This window comes from Myotis daubentonii, chromosome 18 (genome assembly GCF_963259705.1).
Source record: "Myotis daubentonii chromosome 18, mMyoDau2.1, whole genome shotgun sequence".
Taxonomy (NCBI): Eukaryota; Metazoa; Chordata; class Mammalia; order Chiroptera; family Vespertilionidae; genus Myotis; species Myotis daubentonii.
Window position 1 is genome coordinate 34,932,675 of NC_081857.1, and position 11,173 is coordinate 34,943,847.

The 11,173-nt window shown below is 50.7% G+C and overlaps 1 long non-coding RNA gene across 2 annotated transcripts; it reads right to left on the reverse strand.

The window, feature by feature from the left end:
* Positions 1 to 6,832: 6,832 nt before the first annotated feature.
* Positions 6,833 to 10,789, reverse strand: LOC132220505 (uncharacterized). Of its 2 annotated transcripts, none has more exons than XR_009449798.1 (3): positions 9,796 to 10,788; positions 9,348 to 9,621; positions 6,833 to 7,448 (listed from the first exon to the last, which is right to left on the reverse strand). It is a non-coding gene; the product is annotated as an uncharacterized LOC132220505 (long non-coding RNA). The 2 variants fall into 2 exon arrangements; XR_009449799.1 differs by lacking the exon at positions 6,833 to 7,448 and adding an exon at positions 8,073 to 8,175 and having other exon boundaries at positions 9,796 to 10,789.
* Positions 10,790 to 11,173: the final 384 nt, after the last annotated feature.

The window sequence follows — 11,173 nt, forward strand, 5'->3', positions numbered from 1 at the left end:
AACGGTGCAGTGCAGGCCCGGCTCGGCGATGACTTGGTGCTTATAGCTTTAACATTAACCTGAAAAACATAAATTAAAAACATAGTGAGACCCTTAGGAAGGAGGTGGAAGGAAAGGGGAGGGGTAGGGCCAGCAGAGAGGAATGTTCCCATTTTCATAAAATCCTCGGGCTTTTGGCTAATAGACGCCAGTAACTGGTGATAAGCAGCATGTCCACTCCTCTGTCCCGGACATTTAGTTCCATATATTGGCCTTCACTGGGGGGATGGGCATCGGAGGACCTGTATTCTAGTAGTTTCTGTCTCTAGAAAAGTTATTTAGCCTTTTTCCATTTTTCCCCCCCAAATCGTTTAAACGGAGATCCTTATCCCTGCTCGGTGCACCCTCTGAGAATTTGGCGCAGATAGAACAGAATCATACCTACAAGGACAGCTTAAAAACTGGGAAGTTATAGAAATGAACGCGGGGGCGGGGGGGGGGGGGGGCAGCTTTCACAGTGAAGCGCCATTGCTTCGGAGTCCGCTCCTGCAGACTTTGCGATTCCTGTCTAGAGCGGGGGCCGTAAAAAGTTTACTTTGGCCCTGTTATGAAAAAGGATGTGTTAAATAATTGAAAAACGCAAAGACGATGTGAGGGATCGGTTTCGCCGACTTATGGGAATGATCGGGTTGCACAAACGCCGCAGCCGTTAATTGCAAATTAAAAATGCATGAGGCATTCTTCTGTGCTCTCCACAGCGAGTCCCGGAACAGCGGGCTTGGCGACACAGAGCTGTGAGCATCAGAAACGTCGCTCATCTACCCCGACGGCCTCATCCACACGTGACAGGATTCTCCTTTTACAGTGTCCCCAAATCCAACCGCATCCAGGGCCTGTCGCTCGTGCTGCCTTCTTTGCTGGCCTGGTTGAAGACGAGGCCACCAAAGAAGACGAAATACTGTTTTCTTGGAGTGGAACCCGGCACAGAAACACAGACTCACCAGCGAGGAGTAACACCAAAGCTACTTTAATATCGCCCCACTTTCTCCCTTGATTCGTTGTTAATCCCGGTTTGGCGACGGGCCTGAACCTTTTTAGCTTTAGGAGAATGAAAAGTATGACTTGAAAATTATTATGAATATTTACTTGAATCGAGGGAATGATGATAAATAAAAAACTTAAGTTGACAGAGACACAAATCCAGAAAAATAACAAAATACTTTTAATAACGGCCTTATTACTAATCTTATTAGTGCCTTTTATCTCCTGCATATCTTTGAAGTCTTTTTCTTTGAGAAAACATCTTTTGGCTGCAAACTCTTTCATTATCTCTTCACTTGATAGCAGTTTTTCAATATCATAGCCTAAAGGGAAAAAGGTCATTTTAATGTAATATTGCCTTTCTTCCCAAAGTCTCTAGAATGGCTGATGAACTTTTATTATTATTATTATTATTATTAATACTTTTTGAAAAGTGTAGTTTAGCCTCCTAACTTGTTATGGGCAATGTCATGTAAATGTTTATGATTCTATTCAAATTTAAGAAAACTACTCCCATTTTTACCAAATATGGTTACAAGCATACTTGCTTTTGTTGTTCTGCTCAGAGCATATGCCGCATAAATATGGAAATTCTCATAAATCCTATTTCTCATAATTCCCTTGAAAACTAACAACAAAAGGAGGTGGATTTTTTGGTAATTGCATATGCCACACTATCGGGCGTCTCCCCGATAAGAGAGGACTTCCAGCCTGTTGGGTGTTGTGAAAACTGAATCACCCACTTAACAACTTTCCACATCTGCTGTTTGGACAGATTTTCCAGATATTGTCTCTGGCTCAGTACACTTCAAACTTTATTTCTCCTTCACTCCTCAAATCTATCTGGTCATTGCTTATACTTCCATATGGCCCCAGGCCCTGAATCTAAGGACCATGATAGTGATAGAATGTTCCAGAAAGCCAGCCCTACAAAAGCATGCGTGGAAGTGACTGTGACCCCTCACAAATACATCCTCAGAAACCCAAACTAGACTTATCCTTTCACTAATTTTCCCCTTAACTGATTCCCAGAATGCCTGGGGCCCCTCCAACGTCATCCCACCAGAAGAGAAACGTGGTGGAGTGGGACTCTGAGCAAAAGAAGCAGCATTCTTAACCAACTGCAATAAAAATGTCCCCCTTTTGCAAATTTCACAAAAACCTATGATCATGCGAACCCATTGGCAAGCTCCCCCCCCCCCCCCCCGCCCCGCCCCGCCCCGCCCCAGGACCTTGGAGAAGGGCCGATGCAAATGAGGGCCCGAAGGTTAAGCTTCCCGGACTTCATGGTGAAGGGAAATCTGTGATTCACCAGAGAGAAATTACAGCCTCAGCACTCAGCACAGCGTGGGGCACCTGCTCACAAGGATGGAGGGGGTGTTGTCGGACAAACTGAGAAGCGAGGAGTCCACACTCCATGGCTGTCAAGCGCAGGCCCAGGGCTCCTCACCTGGTCCCCGCGAGGGGGCCGCAGGAGCACACGCTGAGTCTGCCCTGCTACCCGGGCTGCTCTGGAGAGAGGAGCAGTGGTGCTGACGGGGTGTAACCCACACGGCCCATTTCATGGACCAAACCACCCCTGAAAACGCAACCCAGCCATCCCTTGAAAAGACACCGCTAAACCCCAATCACCCTGTTACAATTTAAAGGAACATTTGAATCTCAATTTAGATGCCTGAGTCATAACAAATATGTACTAGTATGTCCTACAGGCATTCATACAGGGGCAGCTGGGGACTAACGGGAGAGTCTTGTCAACGGTAAAATTCTCACGGAGGGTCCAGATTCCACGCAAACGGCTGTGGCCCTGGGGTCCTCTCACCATTTCTCCTAATGGACTGTTTTACAATCTGAACCTGGAGAAAACAAAAAAAAAACATTCTTTTAAATGCAGGGTGGGACAAAACTAGGTGTACGGTTTTGAGTCAGCGAAACAGAGTTTATTCTTGTATTATTATTTATTAATTATTGTATTATTTTCCATAAGAACAACTGTAAACCTACTTTGCCCCAACCTATGCTCTGAAATCCTGATTTTTTTTTTTCTTTTTTTTTTTTTTACAAAGACAGTCTAGTTCTTAACTTTCAATGGACTCAGACGCGGAAGGCAATGCCCACCTCTGTCTCCTGGTTTCTGTTCTTTCTTAACCTTCATTTTCGCTTGTCTGGGCGATTGCCACGGCCGCTTCACCGAGGTCTCCACGCCACCCGGGACGCTGTGGCCGTGGACGCGCTCTGCAGCTGGCCTTCCAGGTCTCCGCCAGAGGCGCCCGCCCTTGCACGGAGAAGCCCTTGGGTCCTCGGACTTTACGAAAGGCGCCTTTCTTTGTGGCTGTCTACACATCCATCTGTTGCCAGAGGATACGTGCCTGGAGCTGTACCGACCGGTCTGGCTTTGCATTCTCAGCTGCCGCAAAGTCAAGGCACAAAATCGGAGTTCCATAATGATCGCCGATGGGCTCCATGACTGATGTTTTACGATCAGAGTCATTGTATTCTTCTTGCCGGCGACGGGCGGAGGGGGTGTCCCATGGAGGTGCTGTAATAATGGAAACGTGGCCAGCATGACTGGGACACTTGCTTTTATTGAATCTAATCAATTAAAATGTCAATACCAAGGGCCACCCGATTGGACGGCGCGGGGCAGGTAACGCCGGTGACTCGGTTCCGGCAAAAGAAGTAACGGGGCAGCCGGAGTCGTGCCTTCTGCAGGCTGCTGTCCATCTGGTGTGGCGCCCGACCGTGCGGCCGTCCTGCAGCCCCGAGGGGAGCACCCTGAGGACGAGCTGACACAGAGGATGGCGAGGGGACATGGAGAGAGCCCGAGCCACGGACTTGGCCGACCTGGCGCTGCCCTGCCTGGGACTTCCTCTTGTGTGGGAAAACACCGTTTTCCTCCCGGCCTAAGCCATTTAATTACACAGCTTTCTGTAAATTGCAGCCAGAGCAGGAAAAAAACAACAACAAACGACGGTGCTGTTACGTCGATCAGGTGGGAAGCGGGGGCAGGACACACGGTGTCAGGGGGGATTTGCAGGCAGCGAGTACAGACTGTGCGTAATCACCTCAGAGAAGCACGCGAAAAAGACACCGTTATGGAATCCCACGTGGCTAAAGTAGGAGTTTTTCTCAGGCAAAGGACGGGGTGTGTGAGCTGCTGCGAGCGAAGAACGAGGATTCTGCAGAGGCCCTCCGTGGCTTTGGTCTGTGCAGAGCTTCCTGCTCTTCCTGTCACTGTGGGAGTCTACGTCCTATGGGGACCCGTTCCTGTGACTCACATAAGGCTGGCCCCAAAGGCGCCGGCCACAGTGGTGGGCCTGAGCCGGAGGCCTGGCCAGCAGGACTCATCCCACCTCAAGCACAGTGGTTGGTTGAGAAATGGGCATGTGACTCTTGCTAAGATTTGATTTATGGATGAGATAGACCCTGGGACAGAGAAAGGGCGCTCCCTCTCTTTTCCTCCCTGGGGTTATGGGCTGTGAGGTTTCAGCCCAGAGGAGAGACCCTCTGGAGAGTAAAGCCAGTCCTGGAACCCAGAGGGACAGGGGAGACAGACAGAACCTGACAGCACTAACCAAGGCCCTGGATGCAGCCGTGCCTGAAGTCCGAGTCCACCTTTAGACTGTTCATGTGCACGAGCCAGTTTCCCCCTGATGTGCTGCAGCAGTTTGTACATCACTCCCAGAGAATCCTGGCTGATACAGGCAAAAAGGAGGTCCTTAGCCTGTCACAGAGATGGGGGGTGGGGGGCGGGCAGGGTGGGGGGACAGGGAAAGAAAGGAGTGAAGCAGACAAGAAACCGAGGCAGCCTATGTGCTGGGCTGCAGCCTGCTACCTGGATAAGTGTAGGTTTGGGACAAACTGATCTGAGTTTTCACACCAGTTTGTCTAGGATGGATAAATCTGAGAGAGCCATTAAACATAAAACAGGTCTCAGTGTTCCCGTCTATAAAATGGGAGAAGACGGCTTGCCTCACACGTTTGCTGTAGAATTAAGCAGGACGATGTATGTGCAACTCCTCCTACTGAACTTGGCAGATAGCGCACCATGGGAAACAGGCATCACAGGCCCTGTGATAAAAATGTCCCAACTGAGGACCGATATTCCTTGGGTTTTCTTTTCTCCTTCCTGCCCGTTACCGTTACCTCTTTTGCTTGGTATTTATTCCTAGTAGTTTCCGTTGCAAATCATTCTACTGCCATTCTTTGCCGAACCTGAACCTCGTTTTTTGTGTTTTACGTATATTACCCGTGATCTTGACAATAATGCTCCAGAGTCGGCGGCACCTGCCTGCTCACAGGCAAGGAGAGGTTAGTGACTTGTCTGCACAGTTAGTAGAAGGCGAAGCAGACGAGTCACTAAGCCCCTCACGGCACTGCTTACTGCAGGGATTTTTCTTTCTCAGGAGAATTATTAAAGTCATACTGTTGTTTTGAATTTCAAACCACAATCACCTGTGTAACTAAAGAACCCAGAAGCCCATTCATTGGCAAAAGTGGGAACTGATCCAGGGAATGCCAGCCCAAGGCTGTGTCCAGTGGCAGGTCTTCCTGGGATGTGGGTCAAGTGACGCTCTTGAACTTCACACAGGCTGACCCTAAGTTGGGCTGTTCGATGAAACCTAATTTAGATTAAATGTAAAAGTAACAGCTTTAGAATTTGGGAGTTGGGAGTTGAGATTCTTGCTCTCAAGAATGGACCGTTCTTTCATGGTTACACAAATCCTCAGACCGAGCCCAGACACCCACGGTGATATTCACTATCCCCCGTCTGCACACCCACCCCACTCTGGTTTTAAAAAACATGGGTGGTCCTATTCTGATTAGTTGCATCGTCTTCAGTAGGACATCAGCGGAGCTGCTTTTGCTCCTGTGGAGACATGGACGTTGCAAAGACACGTCTGATGTTGGCAGCAGCCTTTGCGCAAGAGCGTTTGGGCCTACTTGCTCGTGTCCAGTGATTAGGGTTTATTTAAATATAAGGGGAACACTTTGCTACAGCGAAAAATCAATGGGCTAGATCGGCATATGCTGACCTGGAAATTGTGGACGATATACCTGTACGTTTAAAACGTCGTGGAGTGCTATTTAGAATATAATTTCACGTATGTAAAAAAAAACAACAACCAACAACCCCAAAAATCAAAAGCGAAGGAAGCATCTGCATGATGGAACCGCCTAGAAGGAAGAACGCCAACTATTACCAGTGGTTATTGGGTTCCAGTCTGGGGTGGGGTCACAGCGGCCTTTGACTTTTCACTTTACACTTCTATGTAATTGTAAGGTGTGGGGCCCTTAAATGTGTTTGTTTTTACAAGGAGCCAGTTTTGTCTCTATATTCAGAAAAATATATTCATAAAGACTTTTAAAAGTTGAAATCAACAGCACATTGACCGGCGCCTAAGCGGGCAGGCTAACGGCACCGTGAACGTCCGTCTCCGCAGCCTGGCCCTTTGTCCTGTGCTTGCCTGCACGGCCCAGAGTGGTTTTTCCCAATCACTGACTCCCAGAGAAGTCTGTCCCTCTTCTTGCCGACCGACTGCTTGGTGGCCCAGGGGACACAGCCCCTCCAGGCTGTCGCAGCTACCCCACCCTTACTCCACCTGTAAGGTGTCCACGTCGCGTCTATAGTCCCCATAGAATTAAAGAGGATTACAATTTTAAATATGTATTTTTATTGATTTCAGAGAGGAAGGGAGAGGGAGAGGGAGAGGGAGAGGGAGAGAGAGAGAGAGAGAGAGAGAGAGAGAGATATCAATGATGAGAGAGAATCATTGATCGGCTGCCTCCCGCATGCCCCACACTGGGGATCGATCGAGTATGTGCCCTGACTAGGAATCGAACCGTAACTTCCTGGCTCAACGCTTACACACTGAGTGGGCAAGATTAAAATGTTAAAAATCCTCTCCCTACGTATTTAACTAAAGTACTTCCTTTACCTCCACTCGTTAACATTTCTTCTGCATCTGCCTCTGACCACGTGCTGTGATTGTGGGGCGCAGTCTCTGTGCTCAGGGCGCACACAGCATCACAGCATGTGGTAGAGACAGGCTGGCAGCGACTGACAATACGGGGTGACACCAGCATTGCTACAAATGCAGCAAGACGGCTCTCCATATTTCTGTGACGGGAAGCGCAGCAGAGCTGGCTGGAGGATGTGACGCTGATCTTGTTGTGTTTTCAGAGGTTGTGCCGGAGCCTGCTGCGTGCCCCATGAAGGGCAATGAAGAATATGGTCTGTGCCCTCCGGGACTCATCTGTCCCCACACCAGCACTGAACTGGCACTGCCGTTTAAAGGGCACTGTGCCTGCAGACCCGGAGGATGACGGCCACACCGGGTATCTCAGTGGGACGCCGATGACCGGAGTGACCTTGGGCAGGTCACCTGGCCCTGTGGGTTTCCTCTCTTTCTCTGAGAAAGCAGGGGCTGTTGGGGCAGATGACAGAGCTCCCAGGTGTTGTGACTAGGGATCCGTGACAATCTGGAACAGACCTGTGCTCAGCAAACTAGCCTGGACTGTCCTCACCCCATGCCACGGCGCCCACCCCACCCTCTCGTCCTTGGCCCCAGCGACACACATCAACCGGAACACTCGGGCCTCCCCACCTCCCTGAGCAACCTGCCTGCTGAAACCTGGGAAGACCTGGTCTCAGTTACGTCCTTAGGCAACAGCCCCGCCCCCACGCTGCATTGCTGGTGCTTTAAGAAACACAATATTGCCAGAATGGATTATGCAGCAAATGATTCCTGGGAACTGAACGGACCAGTCTGGTGAGCAGCCCCGAGCACCTTCTATAAGGCCCTGGCCTCGCCCTCCTGCTCCCCCGTCCAAGGAAAGATGGCCAGCGGGAGTCAGGTTAGGTCACGGGACGAGGGGCCTGAACCAGCCGAAGCTGCCTGGGACTGCTCGAGCGTGTCCATCCCTGGCCCCGCGCACTGGGCCTTAATAACTCAGTAATAACCGGCTTCTAGAGCACACAAAGGCTTTTGGAAAGCTGGACATAAAGGCCACTTTGTTCTGCTCCTGCCGTTCCAGCAGACATCCATAGGTGCTCCCACACAGAGCGGCGCTGGGCTGCTGCCTCCCCCCTCCCCGCGCACTGAGGGGAGCTACAGATGGCTGAGGAGGAGAGCCACGGCCTGAAAATCGACTCTGAGGAGAAAGCAGAAGAGACATGGCCGTCCTGGGAAGCTGGGTGTGTTTTCTGCCAGGCCCTTCTCTTCTCCAGACTGCCGGCCCCTGCAGGGAGCCGCATCCACTCCATCAAAAAGTCATCGCGGGCCCAGCGTGAGCCTTAAAGCAGTCAGAGCGTGGGCGGCGGGGACAAAGCCATTTCTCCAGGAGCTCTGCATTGGGCTGCAGCCACAGCCATGGGGGACCCACACCCCCCTCTCCTCCTCCTCCTCCTCCTCCTCCTCCTCCTCCTCCTCCTCCTCCTCCTCCTCCTGGCTCCTCCTGGCCATCGGGATCCCCCCAGCCCCTATCCTCCCTCCCCCTAAACCCCCCTCCCACCCCTATCTCCCCCACCACCCCAAGGCCTGGGTTTACATAACTGGCTTCTCTGTCCCCAGCTGTCCTTCCACTTGACTCTTAAGTCACAGGGAGCTGAGTGGTCGAGGGATTCACCCCGACTGACCCACCTGTGCCTCTCATGTCCAAGAATGAGAAACAGCAGCCCAGAGAGCAAAGTGATGGGGCCAAGGAAACGCAGCTGGTGCCCGGGGTTGGGAGATGCTAATCTGTATGCTGACGGCTTTGTTGCAACAACAACACAATGCTTTATTTATAACCCGATGGCTATCTCCGGGAGGGTGGGGGCCCGGCTTATTCACCTAAGCTGTGTTTGGGGTTTGGGTAGACACATTTGAGGGCAGAGCGGAATGACTTTGCAAAATGGAGCAGGAGGAATCTGGGAGGAGGAGGAGGAGGACCCAGGTGGCTAGACAGGGGGCTGGGATGAGAAAGAAACCCCTGGTGGCTGTCCGGCAGGCCGAGGGCTTTCCGCAGCAGACAGTCTGGTGGCTTTTTAACATTGTTTGCTGTGGGTTGCGCAATGCAAACCCCCTCCCGCAACTGTCTGGAGGTTCTCCGCTGCTCATTATCATGTCACGTGAGTGGATTTGGGGACATTTAAAGAGCTGCTGAGAGCTGGGCCCATGCTGACATGGTGGGAAGCAGACAGCTGCTGCCAGTGCCTGGCTGGGAGGAGGGAACTGGCTGACAGCTGGGTTCTCCATGGACGTGCACAGGGGGCCCCGCCGTTATAGGGGCCCCCTTAGAGCGGATCACGCCTGGGGTTGCACACGGAGGTGACATTCGCTGACCTCGTAGCGTTTGGCTGTCCTTTCTAGCTTCTAGGCGGTCTGAGTGGAGCCTCCTCCCTCCGAGCATCCTAACGGGTAGTTCTGCTTCCAACCACAGGCGGCTTTCACGTTCTCAGCCAGATGCTCCCCATGTGCGCAGGCCGTCAGTGGGGGACTGGGACCAGCAGGCTTCAACGCTGGGAAGCAGGATGTCCTCCAAGACTGTCATGGTTTTTTGAATCCCATATGGACGGTGTCGCCCTCCTTTTCCAAACCTGCTGTGGTTTCCTGTCGCCTATGGGGTCAAGTCTCAGTGTTGATCCTGTCATTCAAAGTTGAGTACATTCTGGCCTTCACCTACATTCATTCATCCACTCACTCACTCCCCAATACCAATGTGGCTTATTTAAAAAATTAAGGCATCCCTTCATTTACCTCCTCCTGAAAAAAAAAAAAAATCCCTTTCTACCTTTCCCTGAGTTGTCCATGAGAAATTTGATCTTTCTACTGCGATCTGTGCTACGCTGGGCTCCTCAAATTCTCCCCCCATCTGCTCCGCCTGGTTGACTCTGTTTCAGTTCAGCTTTCAGGCTGCAAGGAACGGCATTCAATCACCAGGAAAAGAAGGTTAAGGAGTGGCTGTAAGGCTGCACATAGATTGGGACCGGAGCTGGCAAGACATCAAGTTCCAGCGTGGGCTCAGGGACTGGCTGCTCCACCCCTCGTTTCAGCCGCATGGTCTCTCTTTTTCTAACCCCCCTGTCACTTATACTGAGTGTGGGCTCCTCTGCTGACATGCTTTCTGTGTCCTTGTGAATTGGGATCGCAAAGGCTTTGGCTTGTCCTAGATCTCCAGCCCCACCTTTGCCTCAAGGCACGTCTTTCAGCATCTGCTTGTGCTCCCAGAGCTACCATTTTGATTTTCCTATTTGAGATTCCAGGAGGGAATCTGATTGCCAAGGCTCATCTTTTCATGCTGGTCCAAGTCCTAGATCTCAGACTGCCCAGGAGGATGCCCTTGGACCAGGTTTGTCTGGCCAGTCAACCATGGCTGGTGGACAAGGGTCCAGTTCCATCAGTGGGGACCGGAGTTGGGGTGTTCCCATAGGGCAGCTCTCTGCTACAATGCCCTGAAAGCTCAGTTCAGGTCATACCTCCTCTGTATCTCTCTTCTTAATTGCTTCCTCATGTATTAGGTACTTACAATATTGCATTCTGAGTTACTCCTGCCTGTGACTTTGTCTGTTGTCACGCAGATGATAAAGAGCTTAAATCCTGAGACTCTTAAAACAGAGGCCAAAAACTTTTGTCAAGGTCAGATGACCACTCAACCTGAATTCTTAGTGGCTTTTTGATTTCAAATATTCTCTACTGTGGTCCCTGGCAATTACAGAAACATTCGAACAATTCCAACCTTTTAGAAAAGATATCTGTTTCCCAGAATCCCTTATATCTGGAGGGGACACAAAAAACTCCATGTTCCAGTTTTTGAGGTTGGAAATGTGGCTGCCGAGTTCATGAGGAACAGAGACCTTCTCTGAAGGTGGTGATTGGAGGGCAGCTGACATTGGAGAGCGACGACAGAAAGAGAAGGAGTTGGACTTGGTGACTCATTGGCTAAGGAAGAGCGTGCCATCGGTTAACGGAGTTACCCATGGTTTTGGCTTGAGTGATTGAGTGGAAAATGGGATGGAAATTGTAAATTGAAAAAATGAGAAGAAGGTTAAAGGATCCATATTTTACAGATCTTCAACCCGAAGTTACTAAGTATTTACTGAGGCCCTACTCTATGCCAGACACTGGGCTAGGACTGGCGATACCGAAGTGAATAAAAGACAATTCCTGCC